We start from the raw sequence: 8,545 nt of genomic DNA on the forward strand, positions 1-8,545 counted from the left end.
TACGAGACAGAGAGTACCGAACTTGGAGTCGAACTTTGACGTCAGGTTGTCACGTGTAAAACGACTGCGATGCCTGGCGAAAGGTAGCCGTGGCGAGGAGCAGTGAGTATCGGCGCCATCGGCTGGGATGATCTATTGACCTTCATTTGTGTTATGTAAACCTAGTTTTCAATTTTATTTGTGTTTAACCAGGTGAGAACAGGATGAGCCTAGGGGGCGATGATTGCTGCTGTGTGTATGTGTGATCTCAATTTAGTAATCTGAATCGGGATTTTGTAGTTTGGTAAATGTGGATACTGACGCCAGCACACAATGGTCTACTCTTGCGAATTACGTCAGGTGATTTTAAGTTTGTGCTGTTCTGTGGTACGATGTTTGTGGTGCGACCACAGACATCGCACCACACATAGAACCCTTGACGTCATTCTCACGAGTTGGGCCCATTGTGTGCTGTGGGTGGTGCCACCACCACAGACATCGCTGGGCGTGGTGTTGGCCAACCACCGCTTCGTTTGAAATAACACCAAACATCGCACTACCAAGCATCACACAGTCGGGGCCGGGCACACAGCGACATCCTGACATGGCGAAGTCAATCCTGCCGCAGCCTAACAATATCATCATCGTTACACAGGACTGGGTTGTTGCTTGGGACCGATGCTAAACACGACTGTGATTTTTGATTTAAAGCTTTCGTGACTGCAGTAATTCATATTCTTAGCTCTTTCGGTAAAGTCACGTTAAAGGGAAACAATAAAATAATACAATATATAAAAAATAAAAATTCTCACGACGTTTCGACCATAACACAAACGGTCGTCATCACAGGTGTGAAAAGCACCTGATGATGACCGTTTGTGTTATGGTCGAAACGTCGTGAGAATTTTTATTGTTTTATATATTGTATTATTTTATTGTTTCCCTTTAACGTGACTTTACCGAAAGAGCTAAGAATATGAACGACTGTGATTGACAACCCGCTACCATGCTGTGTTCAGTTACCACTGTGAGCTGGTGTTTCCCCTAAACACCCCGCCCTGCCGTCCCTGCGTCACACCACTGGGGTTGCCGCGTTGACACAAGTGCGCATTGTTCATCAGTAACCCGTGGATTTGATCGGATTACATCGCCACTGGATGAACACAATCTGGCATACAGTGCATCTTCCGTGAGAATTCTGTGTGGATGGAGACCATATTGCGGAGCACGATGAAATGTTGCTTTATTTTGAAGAATAAAAGTCCAATGTTAGATTCGCCACATGTGCCCGCCTGTTGTAAAAGTGAACCCACACTCCAGTGCAGTGGGCGCTATACGTTTTGTCTGTGTTTTAGGGTTCTGGAATAGCTCAGTTTGTAAAGTCAAAACGTCCCCCGTGAGATCAAGGGCCCAATGTATGAAGTGTGTGTGTGTTTGGTCATCTCCTAGCAACCTTGCAGCCCAGCAGTAGTTTCACCACCAAACCGCGTGACACTGCGGCACCACCGCTGCCCGCTGCCGCAGCCTGCAGCTCCTGGTGATGCGGGTATGGAACATAGCGGGTGCATGAGGGTGCGGATTTGCCCCAACAGGCGCTGTTAAAGGCTGCATGGGGGATCTTTGTATGTGTGGAGTGGGCGAGCGGTAGTGCAGAGGTTAGTGCACTGCTCTGCGAACCCGGCCACCAGAGTTTGATTCCCGCTCACGGCCAGCATCGGTGGTAAATAAATTAACTGGTCATGTGGTCTCCCCTAGGTCGACTCAGCCTTGAAATTAGTACCTTGTGCGGTATGAAAAACATCAGCAATGGGGAGTCAAAGACAGTCGGGCATGGTGTTGGATAGCCACCCTTCATAAGTGCTCGCTAACAGCACTTTTATTTGAAAGCCACTGGAGCTATATGCACTTTTAAATCTAAATTAAAAAGTAATTTATTTAGAACTGCTTTTTTGTGTTTAGTTTGTTGTCCTTCCCCCGCAACTTCGATTAGCACGGTTGGCTACGTACGGTGCGAAGGAAGTTCAACATACATATATACACATACTTACCCAAGCAGTCTGCAGTGGCTTAGCCAGTCAACACCTGGGGTTGTCCCATGACCTCCTGCCAGCAGAGAGCCTTTTGCACTTTCGTGGTGAACGGCCGCTGTTTTTATTTGTACGTGTATTTATGTACAGCATGTGTCTGTGCTTTACACCGTTGCCAGTACCGGATTAAGCTAGTGCGGGGCCTGTAGCATTTGTCATAAAGGGGCCCTAAATAAAAAAAAACACGTAACTATTAAAACACCCAATTTTTTACTTGCATAGTAAAGTAATTGTATTTTTTCATTTGCTATACAGCCAGATAATACGACAAATCCCTGACCTTAAACAACCATTCGTTCATAAAAGTTGAAGGCAGTCTAGAACTATAGTAATAGAGCAAGTGCAGAATCACTGAAACGGAATTGATAGCTTGAAAGCATTTAGCGCGGGGCCCGTAGCTACATATGTAGCTACTTTTGCTACGAGGATAATCCGGCACTGTCCGTTGCTGTCCAAATGCCCAAAACGCCAAATGCCCAGCAACGCCAGAGCCGGATAAGAGTTAACACGTTACATGAAATGAGCAAGGTTTTTGTTATAAGAGCCGAGGGAAACAGACGATGGGAGAGAATTCCAAAGCGGAACAGTGCGAGGAAAGAATCAGAAAGAGAAGCGCTGTGATTTGTGGTGTGGACAGTGAGTGAATGAGTGAGTTTGTGAATGAGCTTGTTGAGTAGGTGTGTGTGTGTGTGAGTGAGCTGGTGAGTGACTGAGTGGATCTGTACGTGAGTGGGTTATTCGGTGTGTGGTGAGCGGTGGGTGTAGTGGTTAGCGCACTCACGGCCAACACGAGTGATGATTATCTGAACCAGTCGTGGTCTTCCCCTAGGTCGACTCAGCCTCAAATGACTACCTGGCGCGGTGTGTAAAATCGTCGCCACGAGGGAGACAAAGGCGGTCGAGCGTGGAATTGGCCACCCACCCCCTAGTGTCACGTGCAGGCCTTCATAGGTGCTGCTCGCGAACAGCACTTGCCCCAACAGTCTGTTAAGGCTATACGGGGGATATTTGTCTGTGTGTGTATACTGTATATTTGAGTGTGAGTGTATTATTGCGACCTGCAGTGTGGTGGTTGAACACAGTGTATGACAGAGCTAGTCCTCAACATGGTTGGAGGAATGAATGAGTGATATTCACGGGAACATTAACCATAGCAATAGCGACAGAAGAGGGATGAGAAGGCTCCTGATAGTTGGTGAGTAGGTGACTGGCACCTGGCTCTGTTCAGCGGGACTTTTGACACTTCACCTGGCCTCAAAGTGAACCTATCATGGCACACTCGCCTTGGTGACATCATCGCCACTTAGTGGTGAACGGTGGTTATTGTGAATGAGTCGGCTGAATGACGTGAGCTGTCATGTGCACAGCGGTGATTTGTGTCGAAATGGGGGAAGGGAAATTCCGATTGATGATGAGCAACACTGACTGATAACAGAATAATACATAGGCTAACGTTCCGTAAGGGATTACACTGGCACTGCTGACAACGCAACCATTAATAAAGGCCGTCGTGTGTAATACTCAGCCTTGCGATTGTAACTCCATGGGTGCGCACAGCTCCAAGGGGCCGTCCATAAATGACGTCACGCACCTAGGGTGGGGGGGGGGGGTCAGACATTTGTGACGATGTGTGACGAGGGGGAGGGGGGGTTGAGAAATGTGACGTCACATCAAAATGCGCAACTTTAAATAAATATAGACAACACGTTCTACTTAATTAAATAGTCTTTTTAATAAATGTTTTCTCCTACAACATCAGAGTGCAGCGCCACATTAAATGCGCACCACAATGACAATAGTTTAAAGCGATTTGAAGCATGTTTTATTTTCAAAATGGAAATATGGTTTTGGGGGGGGGGGCAGAGCTTTGTGACGTCATATTTGAAGGGGGGGTCTGACTTTTTGTGACGCCGTGTGACGAGGGGCGGGGGTCAAAAATCGTCCAAAATCGCGTGACGTCATTTATGGACGGCCCCCCAATCAGTGTCCACCAGCCCCGCACCCTTCCCTCCGCCCCCTCCGCCCCGCCATTCTATTTTGCTCCGCGCAGCCGCCCTAAGCAGACGACGTCACGACAGCATCACGCAACATCACATCTCCCTGGTCTTCGTGGGCAAAATCATCATCGTCACATCTCCCTCGTCTCTGTGAGCAAAATCATCATCACCATCACCACATCTCCCTCGTCTCTGTGAGCAACATCACCATCATCATCATCACATCCCCCCTCGTCTCTGTGAGCAAAATCATCATCACCATCACCACATCTCTCTCGTCTCTGTGAGCAACATCACCATCATCATCACATCCCCCCTCGTCTCTGTGAGCAAAATCATCATCACCATCACCACATCTCCCTCGTCTCTGTGAGCAACATCACCATCATCACATCTCCCCTCGTCTCTGTGAGCAACATCATCACCATCATCACATCTCCCCTCGTCTCTGTGAGCAACATCATCACCATCATCACATCTCCCCTCGTCTCTGTGAGCAACATCATCATCACCATCACCACATCTCCATCGTCTCTGTGAGCAACATCACCATCATCACATCTCCCCTCGTCTCTGTGAGCAACATCATCACCATCATCACATCTCCCCTCGTCTCTGTGAGCAACATCATCACCATCATCACATCTCCCCTCGTCTCTGTGAGCAACATCATCACCATCATCACATCTCCCCTCGTCTCTGTGAGCAACATCATCACCATCATCACATCTCCCCTCGTCTCTGTGAGCAACATCATCACCATCATCACATCTCTCCTCGTCTCTGTGAGCATCATCATCATCACATCTCCCTAGTCGCAGCGCGCCTCGTTGTCATCACACCCCGCGGCGCAAGAGCTCGGGATCAGCCCCTCTGCTGCTGCTGCACGATGGTAACGAGATGATGCGCAGGGCTGCGACAGTATCTACGCGCGTGTGTGTCTTTGTCTTTGCGCGCGTGTGTGTGTCTCCCATGGAGGAGGCTCGTGAAAGACGCTGCTACTGGGCAGTTGGAGGCAGTCGCCCTCCAACAACAACGAAAGGGCAGAGGAGCGACGCTCGCAACGACGAGCAGAGCGCCGGGTGGCTAAATCCGAGAGTTGGCACGGTGGGGAGCACAGGTGGTGCGTCTACCAGTCATCTCAGTCAGTCAATGAAGACCACCTGTGTCTGTTCCGTGACCTCTTCCCAGCGAGCCTTCGACCCTTCACGTGGTCTTAAAGTGCACCTGGCCTGGCACAAGCGCCGTGGTGACGTCACCACTACTTCGTGGCGAATGACGGCTGTTGTGTCTTCCAATGTATGTGAGTGGGGAGCGGTGGCACATTCGTTAGCACGCTGTGCTCCGAACCCCGGTGGACCGAGTTCGATTCCCGGTCGTGACCGATAACAGTGACGAATGTCTAAATCGGTAAACTCAGCGTTAATGTAGTGCTAATATCGTGTGTAAATATCAGCATTGATGAGACAAAAGGCCTCCGGGCGCTGTGCTGGCCACCCACCACCCTTTGTGTACCGTGTCGGCCTTCAGCCCGTATGGGCTATAGGCGGGATCTTTATTATATTTTTGTGTGTGTCAGACCACACACTGCACGACACTCCCAACTAACCCTGATTTTCTTCCCATCCATTACTGTCTAACGGACATAGGTCCGCTCAGCCTTAAATGCCTTCCGTGAAGACAAAGGCGGCCGGGCGTGGTGCTGCCTAAACCACTCCCTGGTGTGTCGCGCGGAGCTTAATAGGCGCTCGCTGACAGCGCTTGCCCCAGCAGCGTGGCCTGGATGCACGGGGTGGTGTGCGAGATGGCATGATGGTGCAGAGTGCGGCACATTGATTTACACACGTGCATTGTGTGTGTGCAAATTATGAATGTGCGTGTATGCTCTTGTATACGTGTATGCGAGGAAGTACGCGTGTATGTAAGATAGTGTTAGTATTTGCTGCAATTGTGAATGTGTGTATGCTGTAGTTACTAGTCGTGTCCTGTATGTCCGTTTGCATATTATGTATCACGGTGTGTGTTTATGCATCACACTGTTAATGTGGTTATACACGTGTATACGTAGTGTGAGTAGATTAAAGGTAATATTTCTGAAGAGGAAATGCTGTGTCCGTTATTGGCTGAAGGACTGGCCAGAGACTGTTTTTGTAATCTCTGGTTTAGAGATCACATCCAACACTGCTCCGTGAGGCTAGGATTGCATGGTCCAAGGGAAGATATTGAATATTCCAGTCTTAGGTGTCTTCATGAATTAGTTTTAAAAGACATAAACATGCTTTTTACACCCATCATCACTATCGTCGTTATCTCGAGCCACACAATTGTCAACACAGTATCATCATTATCATCAAAGCCACCACTATCATCTCCATTCATCATCTCAAATATCATCACCGCCATCTCCATTCTCATCCACAAACACTATTCTCATCATCACTACGATGTTTCCATTATTATCATCACCACTATCATAATCATCTCCATTCTCATCACCATCAACATTATTCTGATCACATAATAACCATCATCGTCATCATTAGTATCACGATCCTCAACAGCATTATCGTTACCATCATCATAGCCACCGTCGGAAGGAACCCTTTGCACCGTAGCTTGTGGATACGATGCCCTACGTTCAATTACATTAGAGCGCCACATTTCCAGTTGTCAACAAATTATGGCATATATTTACAAAGGCGAGCTTTAACTGATCAGAGAATCGGCCCATCATCCCTCTGGCATGAATAAAATAGGCACCACTTTGTGTAGAAGTCAGTGGTTGTCCTATGGATAGACTGAACCCGCCATATAAATGTGGAATTTCCACCGCTGGCTCAAGGCTGTATACAGCATATGAGCACCATTGGCTCAATGCTAATTTGAACAGCCAATCCCATTTGTCGAATAAACAATATTATCACGTTGAAGTATCCTCCACGCAGAAATAAACATTGCCCGTTTGTGTTTTTTTGTCATAAGGACAGTGACGCCAACGACTTGAAGGCGCCAGGGCACGTGTCTACACAGGATGACGACCGAGAGGAACAGGACAGCAATTGCAACTACAACTACGTGCCCTCGTCACAGTGCGACGCCAACTCAAACAACCAGAACATCTATGTGGGCCTCGCAAACTACCATAATGTGAAGGCGAACATCAACAAAGAGAAACACATGGCTCAGTACTCTAAAATTTCAAGCGAGAATGTGTCACGTGGTCAGAGCACTCAGAATGTCGGCAAGATTTTGGACCTAACCAATGCGCGTTGCTTTGTGCCGGACAATGGCTTTGGAGATATTGATAATAGTGATGATGATGACGATGCAAATGATAACATTAAGCGGGGCACCACCCTGCGAGGAATTGGCCCACAACTCAAATCACTTCGTGGATGCCAGACAGCCTTTGCCGAGGTTTTGAACAGTGAATTAAATCACTCCTTTGATGCGAAATTAAAGGAAACGAACAAATACGACGTCGACAAAATGAAACACATCCCGAAAGGACATTCACAAGCTTCCTCCTGTAAACTTCAACCCGGTGGGAACACGTTAATTCTTGATTCCGTGGAGTCTCGTGGCTCGTTGGAAATTCCAAGAAGCAAAGAGAAGAACTCCGTTACCAGGGATTTCCTAAAGGATTCAAAGAAAGTGAACGTGGATTCAGAGAATGAAGAGGGAAGAAATGAAATGGACAAGGAAACAAGTACACAGGCCTCAATATGTTTGGATTCTAAGGACTTGTACACAACACGTGGGGAAGATTCTCAAACCTGTTTTGAAAATACAGATTCCAAAACTGATTGCAAAAATTTGCATGGACAGGATCCAAGCTCTGAGTTTGTTGGGGCGAGTGAAGGGAAATATTCTACATACAATGACGGGCAATCTGAACACAGTTCACAAGACCTCAACTCTGTGAACATTAAAGAACATGAACATAATGATTCAGCGGATAATGATAAAAACCTCACGAAGTTAAACGATGTAAACTCTTTAAAAAATGTGTTCCATTGCAAAAACGACATTTCAAACGCCACAGCTGATAGTTGCGCGTATGTCGAACGTCCGCATGACAATTTCGGTCAAATTTCAGACAGAAAATCTGAGGATCCCCGGCGCTCCCCACCACCGCCACCACCACCACCACCACGTACCGGCGGCTTCCCCCGTACCGCGGCGTCGCGAGACGGCGGAGAAGGCGGCGATCGCTCCCGCGTGTTCCCCTCGCGGTCGCGTTCCGGCGCCCGCGCCACCGCCCGGGAGAGTTCCGCACCGTGCCGTGACCCCGAGGCGCTGAGGCGGGCCCGCGACGCCTGCGCGGAGCACAGGCAGCTGAGGGAGGAGAGCAGAGCCCGCATGCGGGCCCACCTCATCATGTACCGCCGCCTCATGCTGCTGCGCCTTATCCGCGCGCTGCGCCTCAAGACGCTCGAGCAGCAGAGCCGGCTCCAGTGCTGCTACGACGTGATCCTCGAC

Source organism: Petromyzon marinus, chromosome 15, assembly GCF_048934315.1.
Source record: "Petromyzon marinus isolate PM22_M1 ecotype Great Lakes invasive population chromosome 15, UKy_Petmar_22M1.pri1.0, whole genome shotgun sequence".
Classification (NCBI taxonomy): Eukaryota; Metazoa; Chordata; class Hyperoartia; order Petromyzontiformes; family Petromyzontidae; genus Petromyzon; species Petromyzon marinus.